This window comes from Puma concolor, chromosome C1 (assembly GCF_028749965.1).
Source record: "Puma concolor isolate L17-30 chromosome C1, mPumCon1.1.hap2, whole genome shotgun sequence".
Lineage (NCBI taxonomy): Eukaryota > Metazoa > Chordata > Mammalia > Carnivora > Felidae > Puma > Puma concolor.
The window spans coordinates 7,706,288-7,725,902 of record NC_141674.1 but is presented as its reverse complement, the minus strand read 5'-3'; the positions used below and the strand labels follow the sequence as shown (position 1 = coordinate 7,725,902).

At 60.2% G+C, this 19,615-nt stretch overlaps 1 protein-coding gene and 1 long non-coding RNA gene across 5 annotated transcripts in view; one reads left to right on the top strand and one right to left on the bottom strand.

Moving 5' to 3' along the window:
- Positions 1 to 19,615, top strand: part of CASZ1 (castor zinc finger 1) — a 146,858-nt gene that overhangs the window by 100,932 nt on the left and 26,311 nt on the right. The window lies entirely within an intron of this gene.
- Positions 5,405 to 8,755, bottom strand: LOC147577776 (uncharacterized). The gene is made up of 2 exons (XR_015254469.1): positions 6,341 to 8,755; positions 5,405 to 5,877 (listed from the first exon to the last, which is right to left on the bottom strand). It is a non-coding gene; the product is annotated as an uncharacterized LOC147577776 (long non-coding RNA).

Genomic DNA, 19,615 nt, shown 5'->3' with positions numbered 1-19,615 from the left:
TCGTCCCCTCGCTGTAGACCAGGGCCTGCCTCCCTGCCACCCCCCTTAGGCCAGGAGCCCCAGGCCGCAGCAAGCCAGGTGGGCTGCCTTGGGGAGGGACTGGCCAGGTGCCACACCACCCAGCAGGGGGCGCCCCGGCGTATCTGCCCCAGTTCTAGGGATAGAGCTTCCCCATCCTCGTCCAAGGGTCTGGTCCAAGCCTTCTGGCCGGGGAGGGGCGGGGGGAGGGCTTCCCCTCCCCCCACCCCCAGAGGTTCCTCGGCGGAGTTTGTTTTGCCAGGGTGACCTGTTTAATCATCTCATTTTCTGGTGGCCGTTTATTCCTCGTTTCCACGGTTACGGCCCCATTAAGGGGAGAAGCAATAAGGCAGCGAGTCAAACAGGTAATAAAAACATTAAAGCCCATGTGCACTGAGGGAGGGCGGGTGGGTGGGAAGGGGGCTCAGTGAGGTGAGACGGCCGGGGAGAAGCAGAGGTAAGAGGCCACCGAGTGGGCTCCTGGCCGGAGGGAGCAGAGCACCGCTCCGAGTGCCCCTGCTCCTGGGCCGCACCCTTTGGGGGCCAAGACCCAGCACTAGCTTCGAACCATCCCCAGCCCTCGGTGCCCTGGCAACAGGCTGTATGTTGGGAAGTAAAACAGGAAGGAGAGCCGTGAGAGTTGACAAAAGCCTCCCCCAGGACTCTTCCCGGCTGGTCGTGCCGTCTGGTCCGGTCGCAGGCCTCACCTCACTCACCCTCATGTGGTGGGGGCGGGGGATGATTTCTGACATTGTTTTGAGCTCTAGAACTTTTTTTCTGCCAACTTTATCAGAAAGCATATTTGTGGTGAGTGCCGCTAACAGGGCCGGTCTGGTGAGTAAATACTCCTGGCGTGGACAGCCCTGTGACCTTGAGAAGGAAGCGCACAGCAGGGGGGCCAAGGGCGCATAGGGAAAGGAGACCAGGTAGCCCCTGGGCTGTTGGGGGGACCTCCTAGGAAGGGCCGAGGGGGCCGGAGGGTTTGGGTCTGTGCCTGGCGGGCTCTTCCCGGCAGCGTGGTCTGTCTCAAGCTAGAGTGACACTTGGCTCGGGCTGGGGCGTGCGGCTTTCCTGCTGGGGTCTGGGCCACGAGCCCTCGGTGTTGCACTCACAGAGGAGTTTCTGCCAGGTTCTCCCGTGGGCTCCGTAGAGACGCTGCCCTCCCTTCCCTTCGGAGATGGAAGCTGAAAGGAAAGTCAGCCTCTTGCCAACCCCGTCTGAGCCCAGGGGCACGTGCCTCCTTCCCTAGGGGCCTCCTGAGTGTCCACAGCCCCTCGGCGTGGCCCTCAAGATGGGCAAGCGAGCGACGGTCAGTGGGGCTGACCGAGAGGGGAGAGGGAGAGACTGAGTCCTCCTTGGCCAGGCAGAGCAGGGCTCTGGCAGGAGTTGGCGGTACTAAGCAAGTGTGAGCCAGCCTCTGCTGCCCAGGAGCCTCGGGTCAGTGGCTCAGAGAGAAGAGCAGAGGTCCGTTTTGGGGCACCTCTGGGTGAGGAGCCCCTACTTCCTCCCCGCCTCCCCTCCCTGCTGCCAGTGCCCTGATCCTTTGCAAACCCACCAAGGTCTGTGTCTCCAATTATTAAATTTCAAAGTTGATTTCTGACTAGAGAGGGAGAGAGAGAGGAAGGTCTGGGAAATGGGGGAAACCCTCTGGCTGGGAAGCGTGTCTTGGGAACGGACCTAGATGAGTTAATATTCTGATCAAACAATTAAAAATAGAAAATGCTCCCGTGGCACCAGCTGCTGGGGCTTTTCAGCAACTGTCACCAGTAGGTTCACGGGGCAGGTGGTGCTGGAAAGGCGTTTTTCCATCAACGGCAAATATCCGAGATTACAGCGTGCCCCCCACTTCCCTCCCAGGACCCAGGACAGGTGTCTAGGGGCTCCCGGCTCCCCCTGAACTCCCCGCAGGGGCCTGGAGCCAGGGGTCTGTGCAGCTTCAGGGCGGCCCTTCTCCGCTCCAGGGCCCGGCCACAGCGGTGAAGTCATCGCCAGATGCCTTGTTAATTGCTTTAAGAATCTAACTTAAAATAAGATGAAAACTTATATTCCTGGGTGAGGAGTAATTTCCCATCGAATAGTAAATTAATGGAAGGGTTATACCAGGGGGCCTGGCCGGGAGGCCATGCTCATCTGATAAATCCAGGTGGCTTGGGCAAAACAGGTCTAGACCAGTGGCTCCCCTAAGCCTCAGGCCAGGCCCCGCTCCCTGGCTCCTCGGGGGCTCCACTGTGGCCTGCTGAGTTGAGAGGACGTGTTCCATGTGTGCTCAAGGTCCCTGTCAGAGACGGGGACCAGCTTTTCAAGACCCCCAGGTAGGAGAGGCTCAAGCATGAGATGCCCCCAGGCATGAGAAGGTCCTGTGTGGCCTGGCCGCCCAGGAGGTAGAGCACGTCTCTTGACGCCCAAGGAAACAGTTTCAGAAGCACTTTCCATCGGTCACACCGTGTAGTCACCAGCATGGTGACCAGCTGCCCCAGTCCGCCCAGGACTGGAGAGATCCACGTCCCGTGAACGCCTCGGTTCTGGAGGCAGGTGGATGGACTGATTGACACGGCCCCTCCCTTGGGGTCCGGGAGAGCCCACACACCTCGCGAACTAGAATAGTCTCTGTCCAGGATGGGTGACTGACAGCTGGCTTCACCTCAAACGCCCAGCTCCGTGGGCTGCTGCTTTCAGCGGGGTGCGCGGAACCCGGCTGGGCGTGACGCACCCCTCCCCAGGCACGGCGGGGAAACCACTGCTGGACAGAGGAAAGGACTTGAACCTGTGCACCCCCCTCCACGCCCCACCCCTTCAGCACTGAGCCCTTGCTCCCATGGTGAGGATGCGGCTCAACGGGCAGCATGATCAGAGCGCCCGTGAGTTTATCGAGTACCTTCCTTCTGAGACATTCAGAGCACGCCACATTTAGGGTCCCATTTCTCCTGTCGGTTCCCTGGGAGGAACACAGGGAGTTGCCCTGTTTAACAGGTGGGGAGACAGGAGGCCCAGAGACGCTGACGGGTGTGTGCCCATACGCAAGGAGCAGGACTGCCTCCCACGGAGAAGAGGGACTCTCTGGAGAACCATTCCAGTGGCAGCCCAGTCCTGGATGTTTACTGTGCTGCCTGACCCACAGCCCCAGACATATCTGGGCCCCACCTGTATCCCATCTGTAACACGTGGACACATCCCGGGGCCTTCCCTGCAAAATAAAATGCGCTCATTATTACAGTTATATTTTGAGCTTTTTGGAGGAAGCCTCCCCAGGAGGCATTCATTCTTGCCCATCTCCTAAGAAAGGGGTCTTCCCATCTGTTTGCAGCGATGGATTGAAGGGCACTTGGAAAACATTCTGACTTGTCTCTTTGGTGAAATGGAAATGAGCAGACTGGACACAGGGCCCTTCAGGAAGAGAGTCGAAATGAATGGGCATTCTCCTAGGAGACAGGTTGGCAGATGTGCGACTGTCGGACGTGTTTCTGTGTAAGCATAGACTTTGCTGGAGGGGAAGATCGGGACGTGGCCCCTGGTTCACCGGGAGACCCTTGCAGCTCGGCCTGGGGATGTATGTCGCCACTGGCCCTCATTGCTTCGAGAAGTAATGGGGCCTCCTTGGAAACTATACAGGATAAACTTGCTGCTTTACAGACAGCTGTGCCTGCGTGGGGTTTGAGCCTGGGGACCGTACTGAGTGCGGCAGGTGTAGTCCTAGAGAGGACCCAGCCAGCTCCTTTCTTGGCGTTGACCACGCTGCTTTGGGAGGTAGGGAGCCGTCAGGTGTTCTTGGGAAGACTGGGGCCACTCGAGTGGCCTCCTTCCACCCTCCCACCACACACCTACCCCCACCCCAGAGGAAGGAATTATGGGGCAGTAGGACTGAGAATTCCTAGTCTAAACAACTCAGGAAAGCATGCTCCGAGAGTGAGCCAAGCCGGAACCGCAGATGGTGTGATCCTGGGTTGTAACTACAAGGACAGTGGCTGTGAATGTTCCATGTTATGTGGCAGTTGCTGTTCAAGCAGACAGACTGGTAGACTCTAGACTGCAGGGATCTGAGCAGGCTCGCCTCTGTTCATCTTCTCTCACCCCCAGGGTAGGGGAGCGAGGGTGGTTTAGAGCAGACAGACAGACAGCCCTAGAAAGGCAGGTGGAAGGTGCAGGAGATAAGTAGGCAGCTGGGAGCGCCCTGCCCCGGCCCCGCCCCGGCCTGAGGGCGTGGCCCCTTGCTTGGACCCCATGAGCCCCTTTCCCTGGCCTGCCTGATAGGAAGGGTCATTTGGGGGCTCCTGGGAGGCGAATGGGGCTCTTCCCTGGAGACCCCAAGGCAGGGCCAAGAGCCCGGAGAAGGAGACGGGGATGTTTTCTGTTTCTGGGTCCCTTGGGGGCCCAGGGGCAGATTGAGACAGGCTCCTTGCAGGGAAGGTGTTAACAAACAGCAGGTGATTAAACATGACAAGCGGTGACATTTCTGTGCAGGGTTCTCAGAGTCCCGGCAATGCCAAGAATGAAGCTATAAACCCTGACATTTTGTGTTATGCACTGAGAGGTTTTTAATAGACCTCCCTCCCTCTTCCCCAGTCAACTTCTCCTTCCCTCTTCCCACCACCCCCACCCCCCCCCCCCACCCACCCCCCGTTGCAGCCACTGCCCCCACGGACACCTCCTGCCTGCCCGGTGCAGCCTGGCCCTGGGAGCCTTGCTGGGCCCTCGGGTTCCTGCATCTCTGCAGGCCTCTGACCTCTCCCTCCCTCGAGGACCTTAGCAGGGCCAGGTCTCCCAGATCCCCCGCTGCCCTCCGCAGCCTCTCCCTTCGCTTTGATCTCTCCCCCCCTCAGCCTTCACTCCCTTCTCCTTTTTTTGGGCCCTGATCTCACAGCCTCACCCTTTGCTGCGGCTGTCCCAGTTGTTTGCAATGGCAGGTGGCTGTCCCTGTGCCCTCTTTGTGTTAATAACGTTTTCAGACAGACTTGATAGGGGGTGTAGGGAGGTGGTAGGGCTTGGGATGGGATTTCCCCCCCCCCCCCATCTTTTTTCAATTTCCTTTTCTCCTTTTTGGGACAGAGACAGGAGGTGGAGGGAGAGAAGTGCACCACAATACAAACAGTTGCTGGGTTTATTCTGAAAGGGCCTGGCCAGCAACAGTTGTTCCTCTCCCAGAGAAATGTTGGGACAACTGGGGCCTCTTTTGTTCTCGAGGCAGAGCCCTGCGAAGGGCATTTGGAGGTGAGCCTGAGGCTCAAGAGGGTCAGAGACCCAAGAGCTCCTGCCTCAGTCCCACCCAAGGGAAGAGAGGTTCCTAGAGCTCCACAGGGCTGGCTTGGTACAAAAGTCAGGCACCCCCCCCCCCCCCCCGCCCCTCACCCCGATCCCAGCTCTTCCCCTGATGAACTTGAGAAGCACTTAGTTTTCTGTACCCATTCAGTAAATATTTATTTGGGTCAGGCGCTCTGCTAAAACAGTAGTCCCATCCTACGGGTCCTACAGTCTAGGGAGACAGAAGGGTAATTAAACAAGTTATTACAGAAGTGCTACCGCATGGAGCAGGGCATCATGAGAGGACGAGGAAGGGACCCTACAGAGCGTGGTGATCTCGGAGGGCTTCCAGGAGGAATGAAATTTCTCCTGGGACCTCCGAAGTTTGCGTGGGGTCAGGGTGGGGCAGCCAGGCCCTGGGTCGAAGGAGGTGGGTGCTTCCCTGTCGCACAGGCGCTGGCTGGCAGGTTGGTGGGGAGCTGTGCCGGCCCCAGGGCTGTGCTCCTTCGAGCCCTGGGTAACTGGCCCAGAACTCACTCTTCCAGCCTCCCTTCTACCAGTTCCACCCGTCTGTGCCAGGCCTGGTGCTTGGGGGCAGAGCAGGAACCCAGCTCAGCCCTGTCCCTGTGGGAGGGAGAGCAGCCAGGAAGTCAGCAGGTGCCACTGAGGACAGGCCTCTCTGATCATTCCTGCCTCCTAGGCACCTCTGCTGATGACTCACTGACGAGGGGGCAGGAGGGAAGAGGCAGACCTGTGTGGCAGGCAGCCCTGCAGTCGGAGTCGGAGTCGGAGCCCCGGGGAGCCCAGCTGGGACGGTGGCATGTCTGTGTGTCTGCTTACTACCCCTCTTTACCTCCTGCACCTGCTGGCCTTCCAGGCACAGCCGGGGCCTGGGCTCCAGGAAGCCCTCCTGGAGCTCACAGCTGGCCTCCCTCCTGTGCCTCCAGGGGTGTGTGGAAGGCCCCAGTGCTGCTGTGCCTTCCCCATCAGACTCGGAGCCCTCTGACACCCGAAACCATCCTCCCTGAGTCCCTGACCCTGGGAAATACACGCCTATAGGTGCCTGGGATATATTTGAGAAACTCACCTGGACCCCAGAAGAAGAGGACGTGGGCTGACCCTTAGCGCAAGACCAGTGAGGAGCCTGTAGACAGACCAGTGGGCCCCTGGAGTCCCAGAGGCCAGGCTCTGGAGGTCCAGGTTCGGCTGCCCCACCTGACCACAGTGGCCTGACACCCTGGAGTCGTGCAGCCACAGCAGCGGGACAGCCCTAAGGCCCGCTGCCTAAGAGAGCCTCAGCAAGCCTTCAGAGCTCTTCCTTCCCCACCTGGCTCTGCCTTTGCCCAGAAGTCAGACCCGGGACATCCCACCTCCATAGCCTCCATACCCGTTCCCTGAGGAAGACCAGCTTAGCTTCCTGCCCCATTAAAGGGTCCAGGGCAGATTTCAGCCATAACTCCCCTTCCCCACCCGTCCTGATCTTGCCTTTCTGCCAGATTCGCCCCGGGTCCCTTAATGGTACCCTATATCATCCACTCGTCAGAGTCCAGCCAAGACCCCAGGAAGGACCCGGAGGCTCAGCCACCCTGGGCCCTTGGCAGCTGAGAGGGAGGAAGCAGGCAGAAATAAATGGGAGGGGAGGGGAGTCCCAGAGTCAGGACTTGGCCCCCTGCCCCTGTAGATCCGGAGCCAGGTTTTACCGTAATCCCTACATCCTGTTGCAGATCCTTAATCAGCTGGAGCCCAGGTCGGGCTGGACCCCGTGGTGACACTCAGGGCTGTAGCTCAGAAAACCTGAAGTGGAGCTTCCGGAGTTGGGGCTGGGGGCCGTGAGGAGGAGGCAGGTGGAAGGGAGGAGGAGAGCGCCGCCGGTGCAGGCACAGGATGTGGACAGAGCCCAGACCCGCCACCCACCCTCGCCCTGCTGGGGGTGGAGGAGCAGCTGTTGCGGGCTGGGGACCTGGGACGAGAGAGGACCAGGAGGGGCCCGTGCGGAGGCCCCCTGGAGAACACCAGAGTGTGTGGGGGCTGCTGCACTGCCTTTTAGCACCACTGAGACAGCTGGCCCTCCAGTGGCTCAGACAGGGAGCAAGGACCCCGGCCCGGAAACGGCGGACAGGGGACGCTAGGTGATGTCAGTTCCAGGGGTCTACACTGACCAGGGCCTGCGTGCGAGCCTGGAAGGGCTCCTGCCCTGCCAGGAGCTCTGCTTTCTGAGGAGGCCTGAGGCCGAGGACCCAGAACCGGCTGCTCTGGGCTTGGGCAGCCAGGAGACTAGGCTCCCCAGGGGAGCAGCAGGGGCCCCTTAGCAGGAAAGCAGGGTCCCAGGATCTGCCATTCCTTCAGCCAGGAGCAAGCCCTCCCTGGTTGTCCAGCCCAGCTCCACAGGCCCTGGCCGAGTTGGGGGCAAAAGTTGGAAGGTGGGGGGGAGTGTACCCTCCTGGACCTCAACTCCATCCCCCCTCCAGGAGCAGCGGTGGAACAGAGTGGGGGTGGGGAGGCACAGGCCAGAGACAGCCACGGAGCGCAGGCCAGGAGTGGGCTGGCTGGCAGCGGGCGGGCAGACGGGCGTCTGTCCTGCCAGGGGCCCAGGCTGGCTACGCAGACAGCCTCTTTTCTGTATGGAAATGAAGAATTTAGGCTAATGGAGCTCAACCATCTCTAATTTTGCGATGGCAGGAGGATTTTGATTGAAAGTAATTAAGCAAGCTAGCTGTAAAATTAATTAAAGCAAAAGGGGGGGATTTTTTATTGGATTGGATAGCGATATAGCGTCTGTCAGGCGGGGGACGGATGGGGGTGACCTGAATCCTCTGCCCTCCCCCCTCCCACTCGGGACGTTTATGTCACTTTAATCTCCTTACAGCGGCTGCTGTGCATTTGTTTGAAATAATCAAGGAAATATGGTCAGAAATTGTCAGCTTTCAGATCTAATTTACCTGACGGCCCCTGCGCGAGCCGGCGCGGCCCAGGGAGCGAGCGTGCGTGAGCGGGCGGGGGAGCCTGAGTGGGCACAGAGGACACCAGGCTCTCCAGCCCCCTCTCCAGCCCCCATCCCCCTCCCGGGGCAAGGGGAGGCGCTTCCCAGGCCTGTGGGCACCTCCCAGGGACAGGCCCCCACCCCACCCACCTGCCGCCTCCCCCTCGAGCTGTAACCAGCTTTGGGTTTAGGGCTATAGGATCAGGGAGGTGACGGTAATTCCTTACTCCAGATGGCTGACAACTGCTAAACCCCTCCACCAGGGCCACAGTTTTAAAAATACTCCTAAATTAGTCCCCTCATGTCGTTGGTGGCCTTAGCAAGGGGATTGTGGAGATGGGCCGGCTATGGGGTGGGGGTAGGGGTGGCAGTGTCAGCCGTGGCACCTCTCTGCCACCTGCTGCCGTCCCCACCCTCTCTCCTGGAGGTTCCTCTCTCCCAGGCCCGTCCTCTAATCCCTCTGCTTCCCCTTCACAGCACAACTCCTAAGTTCTCTGCAAGAGGAAGGCCCCCTCCCTCCAATACACCTGCTCTCCCCCCCCCCCACCACCCCCATGCACCCAGGCATGCTCTCCCTCACCTGGTCACCCACCCACATGTTCTGCCCCTTTCCAGTGGGTGAGCCAGGCCACAGAGAGCCAGACTCTACTTTTGCTTCCCTTAGCGAGCCGAGAGCCTGGATTCCAGGCCCTGCACCCTGGAGGTGCTGGTTCAGAGCCACTTGGGGTCCTTGCCCAGGTGGGCCGGTGTGGGGTTGAAGCTTTTCCAGCAGGGAACCCTTGTGGTGTTTGGGGCCATTGGGCCCTGGAGCATCCCCCTGGCATGTACAAAGTTCCCCCCTTTAAAGCACAGATGTGTAGTAGTTTGATCTGCTGGCCATGAGAGGGCCGGGATGGGGAGTTGGGGCTCTGGATTTGTCTGGTCCTGACAAGTTAGTGACCGGGGCTTCTGACCAGCCTCTCAACCTCTTGGGCCCCACTTCCCTTCCAGTTCTAAAGTTCTGTGCAAATCTAGGACAGCCTGTGCTCTGATAGCTCCCACCCTCCCGAGCTCCTTATGCAGCCAGAGCTCCTCACCATGCCCCTGGGACAGGGGGGAAGGTGGAGGGTTCTAGAAACAGGGCAGATTAGGATGAACAGACTGCTCCTGGTTTGCCCATGTTAGAATGCACCTGTTAAAAGCCCTCTACCTGCCCTCCTTCCGCCAGTCCTTATCCTAACCCAGAGCGTGTCTCCCTTCTCCCGCCCCAGCTTTGGCGCTGGGTGCCTCAGGGGGCCTCCTCCAGCAGCAAGGGGGGTTAAGCCCCTGGCTTCCTTCCAGGCTGGCTCCCGAGCAGAGAAGCTGGGGGGGGTGGGTGGGTGGGAAGCATCACCTGCCCCCCCCTTCTTGAGCTCCCTCTGCCTGACCCTCCACTCTCCTGTAGCCATGAGTCACTCATCTTGGGGCAAGGAGGTGGAGCCCCAAAGAACTCTGCCCAGGAAAAAGGGGGAGGAGAGCTGCTGGCTCTTCTCCACGTCTTCAGGGCAAAGTTCTCCGTGCCCACAGCCCAGGCGGCACTGAGGTCACTTGGGCCCAGCACTCTCCTGGCTGTGCCTGCAGGAACTTGGTGAGAGGCAGGGGCATGGCTAGGCACCACGGGGGCCAGCCAGAGCCAGACTCCCTGCCCTTCATGCCTGCCAGCTGCCCAGGAACCAGATCCCAGGAGACACAGGGCTAGAGGGAGTGTCTGGCCCCGGCCCAGCACCTCACCTCCACGTGTGGCTCGCAGCTGCTCACGTCAGCCCCTGCAGCTGTGATGTGGAGGAACCAGCCTGGGAGCCCGTGCCAGGGACCCAGCGGGGCTGCTCTCCCTGGGCGGGGGGCTGCTTTCTGGGCTTGATGCTGGTCCAGGCTGCGGGGGCAGGCACCCAGGTGGATCCCCAGGCAGGCCTGGGCAGGTTGGTGCACCGCGCGAGGCACAGGGAGGTGGAGAAGGCCGAGAGCAGGCTGAAGGGTGCTCTTACGGTCCTCGTGGTGTCCCCACGTCGGCCCTTTGCTCTGACCTAGTGGGAAGAACATGCACTGGGGATGCTGTACCCAAAACCACTTTTGGGAGTGAATCCTATGTAGTGGCTTCTCCTTGAGGGACAGGCACAGGCAATGGGCAGGCGGGGGCAGCAAGACTGGCCAAGGGCTTGAGATTGTAAGGTCAGAGAGAGAGAGGGAGCCTCTCTGGAGGGAGCCTGGGACAGCCCAGCCAGGGAGTCTGGGAGAGGGAAGAAGCAAGGGCATTTGGGGGCTGGTTAGTCCAAGGCCAGCCCAGCAGTACCTGGTGACCATCACCTGGCTGGTATGCGATAACACACGTGCATTGTGGCTTCCAAGGGTTCCCACCAGCGCTTCCTCGTCTGGCCCCCAAGGCTTTAGGAGAAAGCAGAGCATGCTGGCCGCATCCGGGTGGAGCCTCCCCTCTTCCCGGGGCTTCTCCCCTGCTGTCTGCCATCCCCTACAGCTGGGTGTCTGAGCCTCTAGGCGGAGCTTGTACGGGGAGAACCAGAGGGTGAAAGATGCCTGGCCTGGCCTTGGACCAGCCCTCCAGGCCCAGATGCCTGAGGCCCTTTGTGAGTGAGGACTCCAACCAGTGGGGGCCCACGCTGACCTAGGTAGCCCCATGCTTCCTCCCTTCAGGTGGGGCCCAGCATGAGTTGGGCCAGCTCATCTCCCCTTCCCAGAGGGCAGAGAGGAAGTTCTTTTCCCGGAGGCCTTACTCCTGCTTAGTAGTGGCCAGTAGCTTCAGGAGAGTTCTCAGGGGTGTGTGGTTCCCCTGGCCACAGGAGCAGGGAGAAGTACCTGCCCAACTGGGAGAGAAGCCCGAGTGGCTGGGGTCCAGCCCCAGGAATCATTAACGGCAGGGTCTGGCGATGCCCACGCCCCTCCCCCAGCCAGGTCCATGCTGGAGTTGGCTGAATGTGACCGAGGCACTGGGCTCCCGGAAGTGCCTGGGGCAAGCTGGGCTCTGGCCTGGCGAAGCCTCAGCAGCCCAGCTGGGCGGTTTCCTGCCAGCATCAGGCCTTCTCTCCTGCTCATAGGGAACCCCCCCCCCCCCGCCCCCGCCTCTCCAGATCCTGGTGGGGCTAGTGGCCCCGCACAGACCCGAATAAGCCCCCTGGGCCCCTCTTCCCCTCTCTCCGGTCTGCCTTTGCTTCCTTACCCATTAGGCCCAAAGCCTCCCTGGCCCCGGCCCGGCCCCGTCCTCCGTCCCCCCTGGCTCCACAGTCACATTTTGCTGCCAGCACAGGGCACTGAAAATCTGCTGGCACTGCCGAAAACCCTGTGTGCGCTATGACTCCCCAAACATCCCTTTATTTTTATTGTTCTGTTAATTACTGTTTAAACTTTAATAAGTCACTTCGTCAGGAGGGGGGACCTGCCGTGAGCTTTTCTGTGCAAACACGGGCCCGGGAGTGACTCGGGTGTAATATAACCCTTTATGCGATGTGGGAATGTTTAGATTGTAACAGAAACTTGTTATTTTAATGACAGTTCGGGGGGGGGGGGGGATCTGAACACAGAAGAGGAAGAGGGTGGGCTCCCCTTGGGTCCCCACTGAGGGCTGGGGCGGCCTGGCCGTGGCGGGCGTGCTCCCTGGCTGCTGCCACCAAGGATGTGGAGGAGCCCTTCCTGGGCTGCCGGGGGGTCAGGCTCACCCAGAGGGAGGGAAGTCTCCCAAGAGATGCTCTGAGACTTGAGGGCAGGAGGGTATCGGGCCCTCAGCAGCCTAGACGGCCGAGGGCCCAAGGAGAGAGCTGGGCTCTTTGTGGGGGGGGAGGGAAGCAGGACGACCCAGAGTTCCCAGGTCTCGGGGAGGCTGGGCTTTCTGACCTGCCCACGCCAGCCCTGGGCCAGGGAGGAAGCAGCCTTTCCACCTCCTAAGGCAGGACCCTGCCCGCGGTCACCATCCAGTAGAAGGGCAGGCTCCACATGCCAGACATGTCACTCGATGCCATGCTGGAAGCCCTGTTTCAGATGAGGACACTGAGGCCCAGGGCAGAGACCTAACTTTCTTAAAATTGGGGGGCCAAGTTTCTGATGTCGACTTGTCTGATTTGGAAGCTGCCAAAGTCCTGGTTGCCCGAGCATGGTATGGAGGGCCAGGCGCGGCGCTGCAGGGTATCCCTTGGGCAGGGCTCACCCCTCGGTCCCTACCCTCCCCCCCCGCATCAGGATGAGAGGGGCTGCAAGATGAAGAGAACTTAGAAGTACAGTTGTCCCCAAGTCTGGGCATAGGCCACTTGGCCTCTTCTTCACAAGGCCTGGCTCCGTCTTGGGGAGTTGGGGCTTGGGCCCAGGGTAGGGGTGATGGTAGCCAGGCTGCCCCCTCTCACTCCAGTGCCCCCCATCCCCTATACCCAGAGGCACTGCTGCCCCAGACCGGCTTCCAGAGCAGGTGACACCTGGACAGGGGGCCTTTCTCCAGCACCTGGGCCTGAGGGTATCTGGGCCGGGTTTCCTACACTGTCTTCACTCCATCCCTCCATCTGTCCATCAGAGCTGAGCTTCTGCTCTGTGCCCGCACTGGGTGGCAGAAAGGCACGAGCCCTGTGCTTGCCCTCCAGGGCCCATGCCTAGTGGGGCTAGAGAAGCAGTGTGGGGAGAGAGCACGACAAGGGGGACTGTCCCCTGGCCTGCCCGGGTGCTCTCAGCTAGCCAAGGCGGAGACTCTTGGCTCCCTCTGCTCTCTCCCCTCCCTTGGAGGGCTGCCCACCCCCCACAAGGGCCCCTCCCCCTGACCTCCTGCGGGCAGGGCCAGAGGTTCAGGGCCCGGGCTCCCCTGAGCGCTGGAGGCGAGAGCCCCCCAGATGGCGGCAGCGTGGGTCACGAATCGCTGAGGTTTTCCTTTTCCGAGCAGCGCGTTTCCCTAAATTGTCTTTGACTGCGTGCATGGGTAATGAAAGTTTATGCCCTTGTTAGAAGGACAGGCGGCCAGTTCCAGTTAGAACTGGGGCTGTCTCCCTGCCAGCCCCCCGCAGCCCCCCTCCCCAGCAGGAGAGGGAGCAGTAGGAGCACAAGTGTGTGTGTGCGTGCGCGCGCGTGCCCGCACACCCTTCCCTGGTGGATGAGAAGGCTGTTAGGGGAAGGGAGAGGGGACAGGGGAAAAAAGAAAAAAAAAATTTCCATATTTGTGTAAGTTGCTTTAAAAGCATTTTATCATGTCATAAAAAAGGGAAAGTACTCTCAGAAATTGATCCTCTCCGCCAGCCCATTGGACAGAAGGACGTTGGGATGTTAATGGCCATCCTGCTCCAGGGTGGCTTATTAAAAAATTTATACATAAATGCTTAAAATTGCATAAATTATTTAAAAAAAACCAACAAAGTAAGCAATTTGAATTCCCTCTTTTCCTCCTCTTCGCTTGGTCCCCCTTCTGCGACCCCCCTTTTCCAGCCCCTCATCGCGGTCCTCCTGGTCCCAGGGTCCCCCCCTCCCGGGCCCCCATCCTCAGGGCTCCCCCCCCCCCGCACCTGCTTCTTCCACTTCCCACCGCACCCCTAGCACCCTCTGCCCTGCCCTCCTCTGGGGTTTCCCAGCCTCACCCACAAATTAACGGAACAGCCGGCCCACCACCAAACACTCACATGCACACGCACTAATAAAAACACCACTAATAATGCCCCAAATCGCGAAATTAAATATTAAGGCCAGAGGAGGCGGACGTGGAGCGGTGCCGCTGCCTCCGTAGCCGAACTTGGAGCTGATGAGTGTGTTTCTCACAGGCGTGGAATGTCACCCACACATCCCGGAGACTGGAGTGGGGAGTTTTATGATGGTTTTTCATTGATTTGTTTCCCCAGCGCAGCTGCCGACCTCTATTGAGGGACAAACATAATCAGCACTGACGCAAATTAGATGGTTATTCGTTTTGAAAATTGACAGAAAAACAATAAAAAAGATGAAATGCTCCCAAATCAATAGATATAATGAAATTCAAATAATCCGAGAGATGAGGTCTCCATGGCAACTGATAATGTGGAAAAGAAAACAATTTAATAAAGGACAGACACACTTTGAAAACAGATTGGGCCCAGGGAGGGGGGCGGGCTGGCGGGCGGAGGGCTGGAGCGGGCTGGCGAGTGAAGGATCACTGTCCGTCCCAAGGACACCCGCCATAATTAAGCGAGGCTTTCGGCCCCAGAAAGTGCAGATTCAGGTTTTAATACACAAAATTATTTCAGGAGCAGTGAATCGGAAAGTCGTTTGTAATGACCTTCCTGAGAGGCCCGGGCGCGGGGCATGTTGGAGGCTGGGCGGCCGGGCCGGCTGAGTTATGGCATATTTGTGTTTTTATAGTGCGGAGGGGAGGGGGTGGGGGGGAGGGGGGGAGAAGGTTAAACAGTATTTACAGCTCAGTTGTTTTCAGAGAGGAAAGAGAAATAGAGTTCACGGGAGATGCGGCGGGCAGGCGGGCGGGTGAGCCAGGAGGCCTCCGGGGCGAGGTGGGAGAGGTGGGCCCCGGGCAGGCCTTCCACCCTGGGGCTGCCTTGCCTTGTCTTGGGGATCCACAGAGGGTGCCAGGAGAGGCCTGTCCCACTCGGGTGCCTGGTGTGGCCCAGCTGGTGGGTCCTTCCAGGCATGGGGCCCCCTCTGGGGATGGGGTGGGAGCCTGTGTCCGAGCTCTGTGCGCCCAGCCGCACGTACTCCAGTCAAAAGGTGGGGTGTTCCTGCGGAAGAGCGGCTCTGGACGCCCAGCTAGCCTCAGCACCCTCCGAGGCAGCCGGCCGCTCCGCGTGTTGCGTCTGGGGTGTGTCCGGCCTCGGGCACGGCTGGTGAATACCTAGGGACCGCAGCATGCCCCGCTGCGGGGGCCTGCAGCCCACAGCCTCCCTGCCTCTTTCCTCTGGCTCCACCTCCCTGCCGAGGGCTCACCTTGGGCACACAAAAGGGGAAAGCTTGGTCCTTTGGGTTTGCAGTGGCAGGGGCCACAGAGAGGGGAGGGGACCAAGCAGAGACGCTCCACAGCCCTCGAGAGCCACTTGGCTGGCCAGGGCAGCTCAGGCACGAGAGCCCGGCCCTGGGGGCCCTTTGGAGGCTCCCCTCCCTCAGGCTCCGACTCCCTTTCGGCCGCGGGAACCCTGCTGGTGCTGTGTTACCGTGACCACACTCGGCGTTGCCAGTTTCCGGGCCGTTCTGCATGTGCACGTGTGAATTATAATATGATTGCACAAACACGGAGACGCCCGAGTGTGCGCGCGCGTGCACGGTCTGTGTGTGTGCCGTATGTGTGTGTTTTAAATCTCCCCTGGGTGGTAACTCTTTTTTTCTCCCCTTCCTGTTTGGCTGTGACCTGGGGGAGATTGATAGCCAGCCTGTGCGGTGGATGTTAACAGTGCCCCTGATTTATAGAGTTACTTACGCTAAGTGAGGCCACTTAGACGCGTCTGGATAGTAAACCTTTTAACTGGACTAAAAAATCATAATAAATAAATAAACAAAGGGGGGCAAGTAGGGCCCAGCAGCCTGGCCCCCCCACTTCCCGTCTTAGAGCTGTTGGGGACCAGGGGGCCTGGCTGAGAGTCCCGGGGAGCAGTGACCACCCTCCTACCTGCACGAGCTGGGCGGCCCTTCTGTTCTGAGCTGGGAGGGGAGGGCTCAGGCCCAAGAGAGAAGGACACCTTTTCCTATGGGACAGGTCTTGGCTGGGGTAGGGGGTCACAGCTGGAGGAGATAGGGGAGTTAACACAGAAATTGGCTGGTGGGGGAGGTGAGGAGAGAGGTGGGAAGGATGGTCGGGGAGCTTGGGGGGAGCACATGTCTCTAGGGACCCTTCCTTGCTTCCCAGACTCGCTGTTCCTGTGGCACCTGGACTTTTCACCACAGTGATTGCGCTTATGGTGGCTTGAACATCTGTCCCCTTGTCTAAATTGAGCTGCCCGTGGTGGCAGGAACCAGGACAGTCTGTCTTGCTCTCATGCTGTCCTCAGGATTGAGCCCAGGGCCTGGCCTGTAGAAGGAGCTCAGAGGGTGTCTTGAATGAACATAGATGCATCACTTGAAAACTGGGGCCTGTCAAGTTCAAGTTCTTAGGGATGGCAGCGTGGAAGCTCCGACATTGCCACCACCCCAATTGGGAGGCTGGGGAGCCGGGAGGGGGGCATGTGGGGTGTTAGACCGTGGCCTTGGGTGTCCGAGCCCCATGGGAGTCCGATTCCAGCACTGACACTGAGTGACCGTGGGCAGTTACCAATCTCACCAGGCTCTCTCTGCTTCCTCATCTGGAAATGGGGACAGGTCAACAGCCTCATGGAGATGTTGGGGGGGTGGGTCACTGAAGTTGACGTCAGAAAGTGTTCAGCACGGTCTCTGGTACAGGGGAGGTGTTCAGAGGGTGCCAGCCGCCCTGTCACTCTGGGCCGTGCCACAGGGCAGCCACCAGTGGCCTGGCAGTGTCTGTGGCCCCTGAGCTGCCTGGCAGCAGGCAGGGGGGCCCCGGATCATCCCTACCCCAGGGGACCGGTGCCTGGCCCCTGCCTCCCCACCTCCTGATATACAGCGGGCATTAGGCTGCCCAAAGGGGACACTGCATCCTTAGGAAGAAATATGTCCTCATTTTTCTTAAACACCGTTTCCACTGAGTGAAATGTTTAGAAGGGACGCACAGGGAGAACTTTATTTCCTACCAGGGAGTTCAGAGCCACCAGGCAGAGCCCATAAAGCACCCGGAGCCTGGTAGCTGACAGGCCGCCCGGCCCCGAAACACATTACTCACAAGTTGGGGGGGGGGGGCTGCTGCCAGGCCTGCCCAGCCCCCAGGGACTGCCCCCCCCCCCCCACCCAGGGCAGAACAAGCAACTTCGAGCCCCAGGCAGTGGGCACTGGGCACTGGAGCCTCTCGACCCCTTGACACAGGCTGCCCGGGGCAGGGGAGGGTCTGGCCTCAACCTGGCAAGGAGGTGGAGCCATTCCAGCCACCCCCAACCCCTTCATACCCAGAGATCAGGGACAGGGGGCCCAGGTGCAGTGGTAGGAGCCCCCCTGTCTCCCCCGTAACTGGCAGGAGCCCTGGCCTTCCCCAGCCTTTGGAGGGAGTGATGAGGTTCCTGCCATAACGGGCCCTTCTCCCGAGGCCCTCCCTTCATTTGATTTCTGAAGCTGGCTGATTTGAATATTTATAAATATCAGTAAATTATTTATTGTAGCAATCTGCTGCACCATTTTACCCATCGCAGTTAACACTTTAGGGGGCTCCGTGTTATGGGAACCAGGAGAGGGAGTGAGGAGGAGATGGGAAGAGAGGCCTGGGACTTCCTAGGGCCCACCCAGAAGCCTCAACTGGGGACACGGTGGCTGCCCAGCTCCTGGCAGAGCCCGGGCCCCTTGTGAGCCTGGGCTCTGGGTGTCTTCACGGCTCCGGGATCAGTTGCCTGTTCTATCAAATGGGATGATGACAGTGCCTGCTTCACGGGGTCATCACGAGGCACCAGGAGACCGTACCTGGAGATGTGCATGGTCTGGTTTTTGCCCCTCCTTTCCTCCACCCTGAGCAGGATCTGTTCAGCTTACACAGGAGAACTGCTTGCAGGGGGCTGGTTGAGTTTGGAGCCCAGGGAGAGGAGGTCGGAAGACCTGGGAAGGGGTCGTTTGTTGCTGAGTGGACAGCCTGCCCCCAGCCCAGCCCAGCCCCCCAGCCTCTCTGGTGTCCCCTCTTTCTTCTGGCCCCGGTGAAGTTTCCTGGTCTTGGGATCTTGTGCCTAGAGGTGCACCACACCTGCTTGCTTGTCCCTCTCAGGGCTCAGCTGCCTTCTTCCAGGTCCTTGCTTGCCAGAACCCTCTCACCTTACAGTCCTGTGGCCCTTTCCCAGGGCGGGAGCCTGCCTGGGGCCCTTCCACCAACAAGCGGGAGAGCCAGGCTATGCCCTCGTGCTGTGCTGCCTCCTGGGGCTCACCCCACTGATGCGGAGGCACCGGGGCCAGAGACTAGAAGCTAGGAGAGCCCTTGGGCCGGCTGCGCACGTGCGGGTACCCGTCGCTCCTTTCCCCAGTTTCTCCTGTTTCCCCCAGCCTGACTGGGGCTCACCTCCGCTGCCCCGCCCCTTGCCTCCTTTCTGGAGCCCGGCCCTGGGTAAGCAGTGCAGGACTCCCCTCGCCTTCCCACCCCCTGGCCCAAGCCTGCCTCCTGGGCAGTATTGTTCCCAGAGGAAGTGTCCAGTGTAAATAGAGCAGCGGGCAGGCTGGTGGCGGGAAGGAGATGAAAGGGGCAGTGACAGGGCCGGGGACGGATGGCTTCCTCCCATTGAGGCCCGGCCACGGCGTTTATATTTTAGGGAAGAAAGTCGGGGGAATGTTTACATGGACAGGAGCCTGGGGTCAGACCACGAGGGGGGTAGTCTGTATGTCCCAGCGCCCTGATGGAGGGGGAGGGGAGGAGGACCCCACGGAGTGGGCCGGAAGGCGGATGGGCGAGCAGCTCGGACCTTGGCTCCTTCATACTCCCCACCCGCTGCCCTAGCCTCTGCCTCCTGCCCTGCACCCCAGGCCCACACGCCTTCTCCACCTCTACCCCTGGGATCGGCAGTAGAGTCAGAGGGAGGGCAACATCTGGAAGGCAGGTGGGCTGGGGCAGAGCGGCAGCTGGAGGGCAGGTGTGGGGGGTGTAGGCGGAGCAGAGCGGCCTGTGGGCGGGGGGTGGGCCCTGGGTGCACAGCTGCATCACAGCTGGTGGGGGCCCAGGAGGGACCGAGCCAGGCACACGCCGGAGAGCAGGAGGGGGTGGGCTGGCCTGGGTGGGCCCAAGTGCCTCGAGGCTCCAGGATGGGTGGGAGCCCAGGGAGGGGGTGTCACCAGCAGCAAGTGCAGCCCTGGGAGTTTCTGCTTCCCTCTTCCTTGGGATAAATATTTATAGATCCATTTGCTGTCTCCCTTACACACTTGGCTGCTTACCTCCTGGTAAAAATAGAGCAGGCTCCCCTACTCTCCCCTTCCCGTCCCCACCAGGGCAGGGGACCAAGGGGGCCAGGTGAGGCCTGCTCCCTGTAGGTCTGCTGGAGCAAGCCTGGTGTCGTGCAGCCTGGCAGCTGGCCCAGAGGTTGGGTAGGGGAACCATCATTGAACTTTGGAGAACCCACGTCAGCACTTGGAGACCTGGGTGTGGGCGGCACACACTTGGAGATGCGGATGAACTTGGGCAGAGTAGGCCCATGGCCTGGGCAGGGGTGGGGCCCGGCAGAGCCAGGGCCCCAAGACTGGGCCGACTGGTGTGAGCCAAGCAGACCCTTCTGGGGCAGTCGGCTGGCTGGACTGGGCTGGGGCCGGTGGGTCCCTGGGCCAGGTGAGGCCATACACCGGTTTCGAGGCCACCTTGGCAGCTGGTTTCGAGGCAGGTCTGGGGCCGCTGGGCATTATACAACC